The sequence below is a fragment of the Pelodiscus sinensis genome, chromosome 7 (genome assembly GCF_049634645.1).
Source record: "Pelodiscus sinensis isolate JC-2024 chromosome 7, ASM4963464v1, whole genome shotgun sequence".
In the NCBI taxonomy this organism is placed as follows: domain Eukaryota; kingdom Metazoa; phylum Chordata; order Testudines; family Trionychidae; genus Pelodiscus; species Pelodiscus sinensis.
In genome coordinates, this window is record NC_134717.1 from 68,446,676 (window position 1) to 68,463,231 (window position 16,556).

Sequence of the window (16,556 nt, forward strand, 5' to 3'; positions counted from 1 at the left end):
TTCAACTCATAAACCTGAGCATTTTGGGCTAAGTTAATTGTCTAAAATCCAGATCCTCGAAGGTATTTAAGTGCCTAGCTGTCAGACTTTTATGAGCATTAGTCATCTAAATGTCTTTGCATATCTGAGCCTGGTATCTGATCTAAGGAGATCCAGGAATAACTTAAATCTCTTGACTCTATGTCCTATGCTTTATCTAACTACGGCTGTGTCCAGACTCAGGGTTTTTTTCCGAAAAAGTAGCCTTTTTCCGAAAAAACTTCACCTGCGTCTAGACTGCAGCCGCGTTCTTTCGAAATTAAATCGAAAGAACACGGATTTTCTTTCGACGGTGGTAAACCTCATTTTACGAGGAAGAACGACTTTTTTCGAAAGTCCTCTTTCGAAAAAAGGCGTTCTTGAATGCAAACAGGGGTTTTTCAAAAGAGAGCATCCAGACTGCCTTTCGAAAAAGCGGCTTGCTTTTTCGAAAGTTCCGCTTGCAGTCTAGACGCTCTTTTTCGAAAGAGGCTTTTTCAAAAGTATCTTTCGAAAAAGCCTCTTTCGAAAGAGGCTTGCAGTCTAGACATAGCCTACATCATCATCCTTTGTCTCCTTGACTTGATTATTTATTGCCAAATCTGTCCATTGAAGTTGACTGGCTAAAATAATCACTACCAACTTTGGTGGATTTGCACAAAGAGTAAATTTAGGCTAATGATCTCAGTTGGCTAGTTCCAGTGGAATAGAGGGCATAATTTGGCTCATCGGCTGTGATCGTTTGAGAAACAAAAGTTTCTGAACATAAACTATTGCCCTTTTGTATAATTGTATATAAATGTTTTATGTTAGCGAAAAAAGGGATTAAAAAAAAATCTCTTCCCGGAAGTCTATACGTTGTTCAGCCAAATTTTAAAGAGAAGATGAATGAGACAGATGATGTGAAATCTATAAGAGCAAATGAGATATCACCTGGAAAACATTAAGCTATTTGATACTGCAGAGCCAAAGCAAACACTTTGTATATTTTTTATTTTGACAGAGAGAATTGGCCAGGATTACAAAGTCTAATGAAAATAACAGAAAGGATAGTGGATAAGCCTACTTATTTCCCCTAGACAGCTGGAAAATTTCTGAGTACTTACTAGGTAAAAACAGCTGTATTAAAGCTTGAATTAAAATTTGTATCAAACATAAAATGTAATGACAATACTAAATATTACAATCTGATGACATTTGGGGTCAGCTAATTGTAATATTCATGGTAGTCTATACTGAAAGGAATTCAATGAGAGTTTTGACATTGACTTCAGTGGGACCCAGATTTTACCCCGAAACTCTAAAAATGAAAATTACTGTAACATTATAAAACCTTTGATAAGTTTCCCTGGGTCAGCAGGGATGGGTGTTTATCCATAGTAGGCAGTATTGAGCTTCTCATTCAATTTCATCCATTCTTGAGAGCTATTAAGATGTATTCTACCCATGTTTATGAAAAACAATATTTTCTCCATTTAAGGTTTGATTAAAAGGACAAAGTCTGATCCAGAATTCTCATAAGTTTAATGGAAATATCACTGTCGACTTCAGTTGACGTTGGATTAGGCCCACTATACACAATTAGAAAAAAAAATTGCCGTTGCAGTAGGCAATTCAACTCATTATATTCAGATACCAGACACCCAGACACATTTAGTACCAGAAAGGGGTGTGGGTACAATATTCTCTGGGGCTACGTCGACATTAGCCCCTTTTCCGGAAGGGGCATGTTAATTTCAGAGGTCGTAATAGGGAAATCCGCGGGGGATTTAAATATCCCCCGCGGCATTTAAATAAAAATGTCCGCCATTTTTTTCCAGCTTTTAGAAAAGCCGGAAAAGAGCGTCTACACTGGCCCCGATCCTCCGGAAAAAAAGCCCTTTTCCTTCAAAGTAGGAATAAGATCCTCCGTAAAAGGGCTTTTTTTCCGGAGGATCGGGGCCAGTGTAGACGCTCTTTTCTAAAAGCCGGAAAAAGGCGGCAGACATTTTTATTTAAATGCCGCGGGGGATATTTAAATCCCCCGCGGATTTCCCTATTACGACCTCTGAAATTAACATGCCCCTTCCGGAAAAGGGGCCAATGTAGACGAGCCCTGGCTGTGTCTAGACTGGCCAGTTTTTCCAGAAAATCAGCCGCTTTTCCGGAAAAACTTGCCAGCTGTCTATACTGGCCGCTTGAATTTCCACAAAAGCACTGACTTCCTACTGTAAGAAATCAGTGCTTCTTGTGGAAATACTATTCTGCTTAGGTTCAGGCAAAAGTCCCTTTTGTGCAAAGCTTTTGTGCAAAAGGGCCAGTGTAGACAGCTCAGATTTGTTTTCCGCAAAAAAGCCCCGATCGCGAAAATGGCGATCGGGACTTTTTTGCAGAAAAGCGCATGTAGATTGGCACGGATGCAATTCCGCAAAAAGTGCTTTTGCGGAAAAGCGTCCGTGCCAATCTAGACGCTTTGTTCTGAAAATGCTTTTAATGGAAAACTTTTCCGTTTAAAGCATTTCCGGAAAATCATGCCAATCTAGACGCAGCCTCTGTTTCCAAATGGCTGCTGTATGCAATAGCACACCTTGGGAATGATTCTCGTCTCACAGATAAAACACCCCTGTATCTCCTTTGATTTCAGTGAATGGCACCTGGTGTAAAGCAGCATCAGTAAGAGAAGGAACAGACTTCTGTTAGTATTATTCTTAATATTATTGCTGCCATGATATAAAAAAAAACACCCACAGTAAAGCGATGGATATGAGATGCTATTAATGAGAGGTAAAATAATAACAGTCCTATTTTCTATGTTGTTTTTCATTTCCTACCTTCTGTCTTTTACTTGATTAAATCCAATCAGCTTATTAATATGGCTAGTCACACACATATCAGCAAAGCACATTTTGTAAACAGGAAATACAGGAAAAGCAGCGAGGCAATTTATTCTCTGCTGCAAGCTTTTGGTGCTAGAGTTAGATAGAGCATTTCTGGGCCATTATTTGTGCACATGTTGTATGGGGTAAGTTTTCATCTAGGTCACATATGACTACACCTTCCAGTGTTGTGGCCTCTCTTTTTCTGGTCTTTTTCCTGAAATAAATAATAGCTATTTCAAGGAAGGATGAGGTTTGTAGAGTATTTGTGTAGACTCAAAATTTGACTTGACTATAGAATGCAACTGATATGTTTGGGTGCTTACACCCAATTTCTGGCTGGTTATCCTAGCTGTTCCTCTGAACGAGGAATGATTGAATATTGCCAAATAGTGTTTGTAAACGTTCTTTTGCATTTTGAACAGCTGTTCAGTTCATTCATGTTTTGCTGCTTCTTTTTATTTACTATTCGTGCACATCTGGACTATCATCATTCTGTTTGCATGACTGTTTGGGGTATTGCTGTAGTATATCCAAATCCCTATATGCACTTGCTAAAGAGATGTACATTTGTAAACAAAATTTGTTATTTGTTCTCTGGTTTGAAATGTTTTATTTATCCAATCAGAAATAACATGTAATTCGGATAAAGAACACACAATTTTCTTTCAAATTACAGGCAGTCCCCGGGTTACGTACAAGATAGGGACTGAAGGTTTGTTATTAAGTTGAATTTGTATGTAAGTCAGAACTGGTACATATTGTACCCCAGGTGTCCCCGATTCAGCCGCTGCTGAAACTGACCAGCGGCTGACTACAGGAAGCCCGAGGCAGAGCTGCTTTGCCCCAGGCTTCCTGGAATCAGCCGCTGATCAGTTTCAACAGCAGCTGACTTGGGGACACCTGAGGTAGAGCAGCCGGGGTGCTGCCAGGTTGGTCCCCGCAGCGCCGAGGTGCGGCGCTGAGGGGACCAACCCAGCAGTGCCCCAGCTGCTCTGTCCCAGGCATCCAGATTCAGCCGCTGTTGAAACTGACCAGCAGCGGCTGAATCAGACATACCTGGGGCAGAGCAGCTGGAGTGCTGCTGGGTTGGTCTGGTAGTGCCGACCCTTGGTGCGTTGGGACCAACCCAGCAGCACCCCAGCTGCTCTTGGGGATGCCTGGGGCAGAGCAGCTAGGGTGCTGCTGGGTTGGTCCCGCAGCGCCGCTCCTCGGCGCTACTGGACCAACCCGGCAGCACACCAGCTGCTCTTCCCCAGGTGTCCCCAAGTCAGCTGCTGCTGAAACTGACCAGCGGCTGACTACAGGAAGCCCGAGGCAGAGCTGCTCTGTCCCGGGCTTCCTGGAATCAGCCGCTGATCAGTTTCAACAGCGGCTGAATCTGGACGCCTGGGACAGAACAGCTGGGGCACTGCCGGGTAGGTCCCCGCAGCGCCGCACCTCAGCGCTGCAGGGACCAACCCGGCAGCACCCCAGCTGCTCTGCCCCAGGTGTCCCCAAGTCAGCCGCTGCTGAAACTGACCAGCTATGCCCCCCCCAGCAGACCAGGCTTTTCTCACCGCGGGCGGCAGGACCACCGAGACGCATCTCGGTGGTCTGCTGGGGGGGCACAGCTAGTTCGGGGTTCCCTCACCCCGTTCTTAAGTAGGGATCCGATGTAAGTCAGATCCACGTAACCCGGAGACTGCCTGTAAAAGGCTCAGGAGTGACTCACAGGCTAAATATATTTGCATAAATCTTTCACCAAAATATATTTTTACAAATGTATTCTCTGACAGAAAAGAATGGGACTAAATTATTGGATAATTATTCTCACAAAATAATTCTAATATTTCTACTCTGAAACTTATGAAGGGCTGCCTTCCACTATCTAAAAATATGAACTTTGGGTCTCTTTGAAGTGCTGGGTATCTTCTCCCAGGATTTATTTAATTTTATTTTAAATGTCTTGCCAAGGTTTATGTCCTGGCTGGTGGCAGATGACAAACTCCTCCGCATATGGTAGGTACTTTGAGAATCTGTTGTCTCTTACTACGTCCTCCTTTATTTTCTATTCCAATCATCATTTTTCATCCCTAGTTCTAAGCAGCTGTCACATTTCGCAAATAGTAAGCTTGAATGTGGGTGATTTTATCATAACGTTCAGGTTCTCCCACTAACACCTGCAATTTCCTAGTACTTTTTAAACTTTCCTTTGACAACAGCTTTTGCACTTTCTCCAGGTTGTAGGAAGAAGAGGAACAAAAATAGATTTTAGGTGTAGGACTTTCAGTTTGAAATTATGCATGCTCTATGTCGGAAACTCCTACTATATTCAGTGCAAGCTTATCTAGGTTTCAAGGAAAAAAGGTGGTCGGACTCCAAGTACTGAAAAAGAGTACCAAAAGGAAACCTACATCAAGTTCAGTTATTTCCCCACTGAAATTTGTTTGCCTGGTCCATGGTCTACATGGGGCCCTTTGCTTCCATCTTGCTGCTGCAACTAACTGAGTCAGACATTGATACTTTCAGTGTTTCCATCTTTGATGCTTTTATCATGAATAACATAGTATTTGGTATTGTACTTTAATGATCGGCTGCCGGAATTCTGTGATTATAGGAGAATTTCAAATTTTATTTTGAGTTTTGTGATTGCAAAGAAAAACTTGAGAGTGTGAACCTGAAAGGCTAAAACCCCAGAAGATACAGAAAAATAACCCAACTATTATTAAAGATAACTTTTTAGGTCAACATTATTTTCTTGTGCTTGGAGTTAACAATATTGCCATATCATAGGACAAAGAGTTACAACCATAGGCCTTTCTGTGGTAGGAGTGGGCACATGGAATTCTCCCCTCACACACGAACACACTTAACCCCACTGGCCTGAATAAAGCTGCCCCCGTCCTCCTAAATATAGGAGTCAAATACAGTGCAGGGTCTTGATCTGTAGAATAACTGAGTGAATTTGACGGATCTCTAGGGGTATGTCTATACAGCAAAGTTATTTGCAAATAACAGCCCTTATTTTGAAATAACTTTCCTAGGGTCTACGCAGCCAAACGTCTATTTTGAAATAGCGGAACACTTATTTTGAATTTGGTAAACCTCATTCTACGAGGAATAACACCAAATTTGAAATAGCTATTTCGAAATAAGTGCTGTGTAGACACTTATTTCAAAATAGGGGGCCTCCAGCCTTCCCAGAGTGCCCTGGTGACCACTCCAGCCTCAACCAAGAACACTCCTCTCCCTCCCCATTCCCCGGAGCCCTTAAAGGGGTAAACTCTGGCCACAGTGCCTGTGCCAGCTCCAAGCCTGCCAGCCCAGAACCAGCAGTCACTACCCCTGACCCAGTGACCCCAAAACATGGGCCAGCAAACCACTGGCAGCCAGTCCTCCACTGCTCCCCAGGCGCAGTCTGCCAGCTCCCAGGAGCCTGCCAGGGCCCCGAGAAGGCAGGCACCTTTCTGGTCCAGGGTGGAGATCATGGACCTTATTAAGGTTTGGGGGGGATGCCCTCAATGTCCATGATCTCCACACTAGAAGGAGGAACGTGGCCATCTATAGCAGGATAGCTGGCAGCCTGGCCACTGAAGGCCACATGCGAACCCAGGAGCAGCTTTGCATGACATTCAAGTTGGTCCAGAGATACCCCCAACCCTGAGCCCTGAGATTCCCCTCCCCCTTCTTCCCCATGCTTCCCCCTTCCAGATCCCTCCTCCCAGGTTTCCCCCTCTCTTCTCCCACCCTCTCTCCTCCCCTCTTCCACTTCTTTCCCCAGTCTTACCAGAGTTTCATTTCCTCCCCCCCAGTTTTGTTAAATAGAGAGAGTTTGTGTTCATGAAAATACGTGTATTTTATTTGACATCAGGAAGGGGGGTTAGGGAGGGGTAAGTGGAAGGACGTGAGGGAGGAATGAGGCACAAGTCCCCAGTGGGGCAGACCAGGGAGGCTCTTAGTGCTCCTCAGGGTAGAAGCTCTCCTGCAGGGCCTCCTGGATACTGACAGCCCCCCGATGGACCTCCCAGATTGCAGGTGCAGAAAGTGCAGCCAGGCTTGCAGCAACGCGTCCAAGAGAAGCACCAGAGTGTCCAGGGGCAGCTCTGATTCCATGCTGCAGAGTGCTATGGTGTCCTGAGTGAGGGCAACCAGAGCATGCAGAGACAAAATGTTTTGCTATCCCTCATCAAGGTAGGCAAGCAAGCAGGGAAACCTGAGAACTGACTTTCCCTTTAAGCACAGACCTCAGTTAGCTTCAGGCAGCAGCCCCACACAGTAAGTCCTGCTGGAACTGGTTCCAGACAGCCTTAAATGTGATTCAGAGTCCATTCAGTGTGGACGTGCTATTTCAAAATAGCAAAATGCTATTTTGAAATGTATTGCGTGTAGATGCGTTATTTCAAAATAAGCTATTTTGAAATAACCATTTCAAAATAAGATATTTTTAAATAACACTGTAGTGTAGACATACCCTAGGAGATCACAATAGGACCTTCCGTTGAACTGTCACATATTGGCTACATCTAAATTACAGGCTTTTTGTGCAAGAACTGTTTTACATAAGAGTTCTTATGCAAAAGGTCTTGCACAAGGGCGTGTCCACACTGCCATGTGCTTTTCCACAAGAGATGTGCTTTTGTGCAAGAGCGTCCATGGCAGTGTGGACACTCTCTTGCGCTAAAAAGCTCTGATGGCCATTTTAGCCATAGGGGTTTCTTGTGCAAGAAACTCCTGTTGCCTGTCCACACTATCTTCTTGCGCAAGAGCTCTTATTCCTCATGGGGAAAGGAATAACTCTTGCACAAGAAGCCCCTATTCCGATGCCTTGCTATAAATATACTTGCATAAGAATGCACGCGCAGTGTAGATGATCCGCAAGTTTTTGCGCAACAGCCGTTCTTGAGCAAAAAGCCTGCAGTGTAGATGTAGCCTTAGGGTGCATCTATACAACGGCGCTATTTTGGGAGACTTCCAGTATCCCGAAATATCATTTTCCACATCTTGACAGTGCACTGTTATTTTGAAATAGCTTTAAAAATAAGGGGTGCACTATTCCAATGTCCTTGTAAACCTCTTTCCATGAGGATGAAGGGATGTTTCGGAATAGCGCTCTATTTTGAAGTACACTCACAGCTCAAATACATGCGTAGTTCAAATTGCATAGCTTAGTTCAAGCTACAGGTGCAGTGTAGATGCATCCTTATTGTCTCATATGCTGAAGTTGTACTTGGGTATCCAGGGAGGCTCAACCAAAACTGGTGTTTGTACAGTCTGCCAATTCCACATATAGGATACCTTCTGATAAGTCACATTCTCTTGCAGAAATAGATCCAGGAGGCACTTACAGCTCCAGAACTTCCTGATAATATCTGCACATACAGACCATCCAGGCTTACAAGCAGCAGCGGGTCCACAAGAAATTAGGGCTAGTGTTTCTTGCTGTTGTGTTAGTTACCAAGGTTAAAAATTTAATGAAGATATTGCTAGAATCATTTCCAATATAATACATAGCATTAGAGCTGGTTGTATCGGTAGAGACTGATGCTATTTTTGCAGTTTGGATTCTGTCTGGAGCTCAGTGATGTGCCATATCATTTGAACTAATTACTCTGAAAAACATGTAGGTGCTGAGCTGTAGATAATAATAGTAATGATAAAAATAAAGAAATGTTAAATATGTATTTTAATACTCTAATCTTCTAAGAGCCTGGTAAATTATAAGTTTTTTACGCCAAAAAATGCAAAGTCCTTAGAACTTTTTAAACCTTCTTTTGACATTTTATCTGAGCTGAAATTATTAACACATTGTGTTGGCTTATATATTTATTTTATCTGGTTACTGTATTGCAATCTCTACAAGAAATTAACACATATTTACATAGGTGAGATACTGTAGAAAAACACTGAGTCAAAGCATTCAGTATAGATTGGGGCTAAATAGCTAATATTCAGTTGTTTTGAGACTTATTTTCAGTAGAATATATATCTTAGAAGGAAGAGCTGAGAGTTATCATCGATAAAAAGTAATTGGTGGTGTGATAAAACTTAAATAGTTGCCACAATGCAAGCTAAAACATCTTCATTTCAAAAATCTAACAAGTCACTTTTAAAACCTATTAATTACATCATTATACTTATTTGTCACTTCACTTGCAGCATTTGCTTTGAAATGAGTTGTAGGTATGTGACAGAGGCTAGATAATATCTTACTGATCTGTTTTATTCCACCTGTCTGCTAAATAAATATATATTAATTGCCTAACATGACATTTCTTACACTTTCCTTATACTTAAATATAGTTCTTTCAAGACTGTTCAATGTGTTTCAAAAGGCTCTAACAAGATGTTATCGTGTTGTCTAATTAGTCCTGTTTTGTTACTGAGAAACATGAAATAGGCCAAAGAGACAGAAATAACTAATACTTTTATTTTCATCTAATGTGTGTCAGCTCTTTTGTAATTAAAATGCTTCTTGTTATTTTTACTATGTTAGCTTGCAAGATAAAGTTTAAACTCATTGTTGGCATTATTTTGCTGTCTATTCAAAGCTAATGAAATTGCTAATCAAATCCATTTCTAAACATGCATCATTAATATTTATAATGCTCGTGAGTTTAGAAAGCAAATACTGTCTTCAGAAGTGGGCCTACCTGCAAAGCACAACAATAAAAACAAAGATGAAAGAAACTTGTAATCCAGGATATCATTTTTAAAAGTACGGTGCACATTTTACATGCTTAGTGTACTGTGTACACTGAAATACAAGTTGAATTCAGCAACTGAGCACTGTGGGGGGAAAAAAACACTAAGGGTACGTCTAGACTACCGCGTTTTGTCGACGGAAGTTTTGTCGACAGATACTGTCGACAAAACTTCAGTCGATAATTTGCGTCCAGACACATGGAGTTCTGTCGACAAAGCAAGCCGCTTTGTCAACAGAACTCCGTAGTCTGGACGCAGTGTTACAGGCAATAACACCTTCTGTCGACAGAGTTCTGTCGACAGAAAGTGTTATGCCTCGTAAAATGAGGTATACCAGCGTCGACAAAACCGCGGAGTTCTGTCGACGTTATGTCGACAGAACTCCGCGGTAGTGTAGACGCTGGTATTGTTTTGTCGACAAAAGTCCACTTTTGTCGACAAAACTAGGTAGTCTAGACACACCCTAAGACAGAGAACCCTGGTCTACACTAGGGAGTTATTTCAAAACAATAAGAAAAGCATCCACATTGCCAAGCCTGTTATTTTGAAATAAAGGGCTGGTGATTTCGATATAACCTCTGATTTTCATGAAGAAAAATGCTTATTTCAAAATTGGTATTTTGAAATAGCATGAGTGTGGACATTTGGCTGCTGCTATTTCAAATTAATTGGCCTCCAGAGGCCTCTTACAGTTACACTTGTGGCCACTCTGACCACACTCCATCAACTCCACTGCTCCCTTCTCCCTGTTCTGCCTCCTTCCACATTTCAGTTTCTTCCCTCAGTCACTCCCCTGTTGTATATCCCCCAAATTAAAAATCAGAGTGGTTTGTACAAACAGAAAGGCTTCTGTAGGGAGATGGTGGGCCGTGTGTGGGTGTCCTGTCACCTGAAGGCAGGGGCAAGCCATTCACAGAGCTCCAGGAAGGTGTCCTTCCACATGCAGAATTCTGGAGCCACTTCTGGTCATTCTATCACTACAGGAAAATGTGCTCCCACCAGTCGGAATTGGTCTCCCTCCACTAGAACTGGTGTTCCATAGCGTGCAGGGGATTGAGGGTCATTTGCTGCAGCAGGAGCACCAGGGCCTAGGAGAAGATGTCCCCCAGTCCAGGCTGGTCATTATCATCCTGAAGCAGCATGTGGGCAGTGTGGATAAACTACACTATGAGGAGCAGCATGAGGCCCATGAGCCTGGCACTGCTTTGCAGAAGCTCTGGCTCCATGTCGGAAGTGCTGTGGTGGCTGCCAGGGCAACCACAGCATATGGTGGGAGCTTGGTATCCCGCAAGGGGGGAGCCAGTGGAGAAGTGACGTGTGAGACGTAGCTGTAGAGAGGAGCCCCTTGAAGCACATGTCCAAGCTAGCTTCAGCAAGCAGCCACAGGAAATCTCTGCATTCTTATCACCCTTCCCAGAGTGCTTCTGGGGACTTTAAATGCGATTCAGGCTCCAATCAGTGTGGACACGGTATTTTAAAATAATTCTGTGCTATTTTGATGCTGCCTTGTGGAGAGGGCATGCTATTCCAAAATAGTTATTTGTGGAGTTAGTATTTTGAAATAAGTTATTTCAAAAGAATTTCCTAGTGTAGATGTGCCTTAAGTGACCAAATAGAGAAGACTCATGGGATTATGAGAACCGGGGAGCTGCATCACACTAGATGAAGAAACAGTTTGAAACCCCTTTGTCTGAGCATAGTATATTTTCCAGTTTTGTTAAAGCTCAAAACTTCTGCCACATAAGTCAATGGCAAAATTCCCATTGACCTGATGAGGGAAAAATCTTTCTACAGCATTAGAACGGCATTCTTCATTAAGGCTATGTCCCAAGGCTCTTACTCAGGTTGTTCATTCTCTACTCAGGCAACTCCCATTAAAGCCATTAGAGCAAAAATGTCTGCAGATGTAAGGCAGTTCTGTTTAATTTCATTTCTGAAGTAGTGGAAGAAACATTCTGTAATACTATCCATGTGCCATAATTTGCGACTCCATTAGCTTCAATGTGATTTCACAAGAATAAGCGAGGAGAAAATCTGGTTTCATGCCTTTCCTTTTATCCCCAGTATCTTCTAACGTTATCAAGTCTAAAATCAAAAGTGTGTGTGTGTATGTGTGTGTGTGTGTGTGTGTGTGTGTGTGTGTGTGTGTGGGTGGAGGGGCGATACTCCTCTAACTAGAAATATTTCTCTTAAGAACATTTGTGTTTTGAATTATTTGTTTTTGGCCATGCAATGCTATGCTATGATCCCACACATTAAACATACATTTACAGAAACTAGAGATGGAAAAGAGCTATCATGTGTCACATATCCATCTGCCCCCTAATGCAGGATTATTCCTTGTAATGCACTTGCTATGACTTTAGCCAGACTATTTTTAAAGAGGAAAACAGCCATTTAAATATCTTCTGTTACTTGATTTGCAAGATTCTTTCAGAGTCTAATAGCTTCCATGGTTAGAAAGTTTTTTCTGCTACCCACACTAGATTTCACTTTCTTAATTCCATCCAATTCACCATCAGCAGCATTTCAAATCTCAAAGAGGTGCAGATGAAACACCACCTACATCATATTCTCCATTTGCGTTCTTAAGAGGGTCAGGTAATTTTGGGTGCATTTACACTGCACTGTTATTTCAAGATAACTAGCATTATTTCGAAATAACCATGCAAGTGTCTACACAGCTTTGAATTAGGGTTGAATTTGAAATAATTTTGACATAACAGATGGCTTATTCCAAAATCTGTAAACCTCATTCTATGAGGAATAACATCTATTCTGAAATAGCTATTTTGAAATAAGGCATATGTCGATGCTCCATTGCTGCTATTTCGAAATATCCCCTCACCAAGGCCATTCTAAGTGCCTCCTCTCCAGTGCCTCTTGGGGCTCTAAATTGAGATAGCACATCTGCATTAGGGAAACCTGCCTCGGACTAATTTGAGGCTTCCCTGCAGTGTAGAGGCCACATCTGGAGTATTGTGTCCAGTTCTGGGCTCCTCACTACAAAAAGGATGCGGACGCATTGGAGAGGGTCCAGCGGAGGGCAACCAAAATGATTAGGGGGCTGGAGCATATGACCTACGAGGAGAGGCTGAGGGACTTGGGTCTGTTTAGTCTGCAGAAGCGAAGAGTGAGGGGGGATTTGATAGCAGCCTTCAACTTCCTGAAGGGAGGTTCCAAAGAGGATGGGGAAAGGCTGTTCTCAGTAGTGACAGATGGCAGAACAAGGAGCAATGGTCTCAAGTTGTGGTGGAAGAGGTCCAGATTGGATATTAGGAAAAACTATTTTACTAGGAGGGTAGTGAAGCACTGGAATGGGTTACCTGGGGAAGTAGTGGAGTCTCCATCCCTAGAGGTATTTAAATCTCAGCTTGACAAAGCCCTGGCCGGGTTGATTTAGATGGGATTGGTCCTGCCTAGAGCGGGGGGCTGGACTTGATGACCTTCTGGGGTCTCTTCCAGTTCTATGATTCTATGATAAGGGGATGGTTGGATGAAATAACATGATCTTGGTAACTAATTGACCATTCATTATCAGTTGGAAATAGGTCAATGGAGGGATGATAGGAGTTGCTATAGGGAACTTTCTGGGTGTCTGGCTGGTGAGTCTTGCCCACATGCTCAGGGTTTAGCTGATCGCCATATTTGGGGTTGGGAAGGAATTTTCCTCCAGGGTAGATTGGCAGAGGCCCTGGAGGTTTTTCGCCTTCCTCTGTAGCATTGGGCACAGATCACAGCTAGAGGACTCTCTGCATGTTGGGGCCTTCGAAGTATTTGAAGGCTTCAATATCTGAGATATAGGTGAGAGGATTATTCTAGGAGGGGTGGGTGAGATTCTGTGGCCTGCACTGTGCAGGGGGTCAGACTAGATGATCATAATTGTCCCTTCTGACCTTAAAAGTCTATGAGTCTATGAGTAGACATGCTATTTCGAACTAATCATGCAGTGTAGATGTATCTTCTGTGTCATAAGTGATTACATCACACCATGAAACTTCTGGTCACACCACATAGTCACTGACCATGTAATAGCATTCTTTAGTAAGTACAATTTGTAATTTGTTTGTTATCTTTTATGCCGTTCAGGCTTTATTTTAGCATGAACCTCAGAATTTGGCCCACTGCCTTTTTTAGAAATGACCAAGAAGAAAAAATGTGAGTGCAGTTAAAATGTCCATATAAACAGAATTTCATTCAGAGTAAGATTTGGTTAGAGTTTAGAATTATTCTTTGTTCCTATCTGTGTCTTACCTGAATATAGCATGTTTGATTCACAGGTATATCTATATTTCAAATATATCCAAACCATATGTGTTTATTAGAAGCCCTGTTTTACCCTAATAAAGGTAGATAACGGGGGGGGGGGGGGAGGATTCTGAAATTTGCAAATTCCTTCTTCAACTGAGTTGAATTTGGATAACAAAATCAGATTAAATTTCTCTTACCCCTCATTCATTAAATACTTCTCTACTGTTGGTTAATAAAACTAGAGCTTGGCAAGGACCAGGTGACTAATTGGTTCTACAGTCTCATTGGCTTAAAAACAGAAGAAAACTAATGATGCACTCAGTAGACACTTCTCAGTTTGCACATGTTCACCCAAGGCAGTGGACATCTGTTTATGACAGATCATGCTGAGAAATAGCCTAGATAGTGTCATCTTTCATCTTAACAAGTATTGGAAATAGTCATTAACAATCTTGATTTATGAATTTTGTCCTTGCTTTTCTTTGAATATTTTGTCAGCTATTATTTACTTTATTTGTTAAATAGAATTAATGTCATTTATCTGTTTATTATTGTGCTTTTAAGACATATCCATTTTCCACAGAAAAAGCAATGAGTAGGGAATGTAACAATCACTTTAGTAGGTCCTTTTGCAGGGCTGGCTGAAACTGATGAACACTTTTCTGCACAATTTTCCTGTAACATTCTTCTCTTTGGTTCTCTCTCACACTTCCACTTTAAAAGCCTTAATATTTCTCCAGAAATTGGCTTGTGGAATCCACTAATGTTTGAGTTTCACAAATGTGAAATTTCTTTGGTAATTATAGCTGGACGTGAGAGAATAGGAGTGATAGAGCAAAACGCTGAGGCTACGTCTAAACTGCAGGCTGCTTGTGCAGGAAGCTTTTTGCAGAAGAGATCCTCCATAAAAACTTCTTGCGCAAGAGCACGTCCGCACTGCAAAAGTACATTAGATGCTCTCTTGCAAGAAAGCTCTACTTGCTATTAACAGAATGGGCACCAGGACACTTGTGCTTCTTCCGATAGGCTGTAATGTAGATGTAGCCTGAGAGTTCTATTGTTGGAAACTGTGTGTTCTATTGTTGGGAATTGTGTGTTTGTTGAAGTAGAAGCAGTAACACTTTTCAAGCTGCTAGGAAGCCCTCATTGGCATTTTCTTGATGATTCATTGACCAGCATCATTCCTCCTTTTAAAGATGGACAAACAATTGTCATTAAACAACATATATAGGTATCCTGCCCTGGTCCAGTCCTGGAATCAGCCATGATCAAACTGCAATTGTCATGAATGTGTTCAATTTGTAAGATGTTATTTTGGTGAAGATATTTCAGACTGAGTGGCTCATGAACTGTTTACTGCTTTTCCTTTGAACACACGATATCAGATCTGTGTGACCAGTCACCTAAGCAACAAGGGATTGCTTCTATTCCTTGAAGTGATAGAATCACATTTATAAACTACACAATTCTGAAGGGACTTGTTTCCTTCACAAAGGAAACTTTGGAGATTAAAGTAACTATATCAATGGGACCCAAATTCACCATCCACCATCGTTATAATACAAAGTTTGCTGTCATGTATGTTCATAAAAATTAATAAAAGGGGGTGTGAATACATTCAAAATGGCTAAAAATTTTATTTTTGTACTATTCTTCTTGCTTGAGCTCTCCCTAACTTTCTGCAGCTTCCCTTATTTCCATGAGCTTTCCCTTAGGAGTAAATAGCACATGACTTTAATGGCTAAAGTAACGATGAAAAAAATCATGTTTTGTGTCAAAAGTCATCCTAACTATCCTGGATATATGACATTGCTATCAAACATTTTTGGTGAATGAAAAGAAAATGATCGTTTTAGTATGAAATGTTATGTACGACTAAACTGAAGATGCATTATTTGTTTTGATTTCCTTTTTATACATGAGTATAGCCAAGTAGAAGACAGTCTGTATGCAAAATGCCACACACTGTGTACTGAGGATTTGACTCTATACAACTGTAGTAGCTCAATTACTTCAGTAGAAAACTAAGTTATTAATGTTATTCACTAAACTTAGTTCAAGAGCCAAAATTTATTATTATTATTATTGATATCCTGTCTTCTTTTTTGGAATTAGTGAATGAAAAACTTTCTATTTACTCTCAAGAGTCTTTGGTTAATCACTATGAAATCTCACAAGAAGTGACATTAAGAACAGGAACTGAAGTACCTATGGAAGCCTAGTATACTTGCAAATTGACATAATGAAGAAAACTCATAGAATTAGGTCTATATGTTCATAGGGAAGGTACTCTGGGTGAAATCCTAGCCGCATTCAATTTAACAGCAAAACTGTCACTACCTTGAATAGATCCAGGATTCCACCTTTTGTTTGCTTAGTTGCATCACAATTCATCTTTTTTGTTCACTCTTCTTTATATTGTCAATGAAGATGTACAACAGAATTGAAAATAATTTAAATAATAAAAATCAGATGCTGCAAGTGCTAGAGTTTCAACAACATCAACAAACAGATCCCATTTTCATTAAGAAAAATATTTTACATTTCCCATGTAAAGTGACAAATTCTCTTTGGAGAATTGAGCGAGTCTAGAAAAATCAAGGATGTTGACACATGGGAAAGAGTGCTCAGCTAAGGGTACGTCTAGACTACCGCGTTTTGTCGAAGGAAGTTTTGTCGACAGATACTGTCGACAAAACTTCCGTCGACAATTTGCGTCCAGACACATGGAGTTCTGTCGACAAAGCA

The 16,556-nt window shown here is 41.5% G+C and overlaps 1 long non-coding RNA gene across 1 annotated transcript in view; it reads right to left on the reverse strand.

Moving 5' to 3' along the window:
- The window catches only part of LOC142830319 (uncharacterized), a 28,903-nt gene extending 12,649 nt beyond the window's left edge, over window positions 1–16,254 (reverse strand). The window contains exon 1 of the long non-coding RNA XR_012905487.1: window positions 16,149–16,254. This is a non-coding gene — a long non-coding RNA (uncharacterized LOC142830319). The remainder of the gene's footprint in view (window positions 1–16,148) is intronic.
- Window positions 16,255–16,556: the final 302 nt, after the last annotated feature.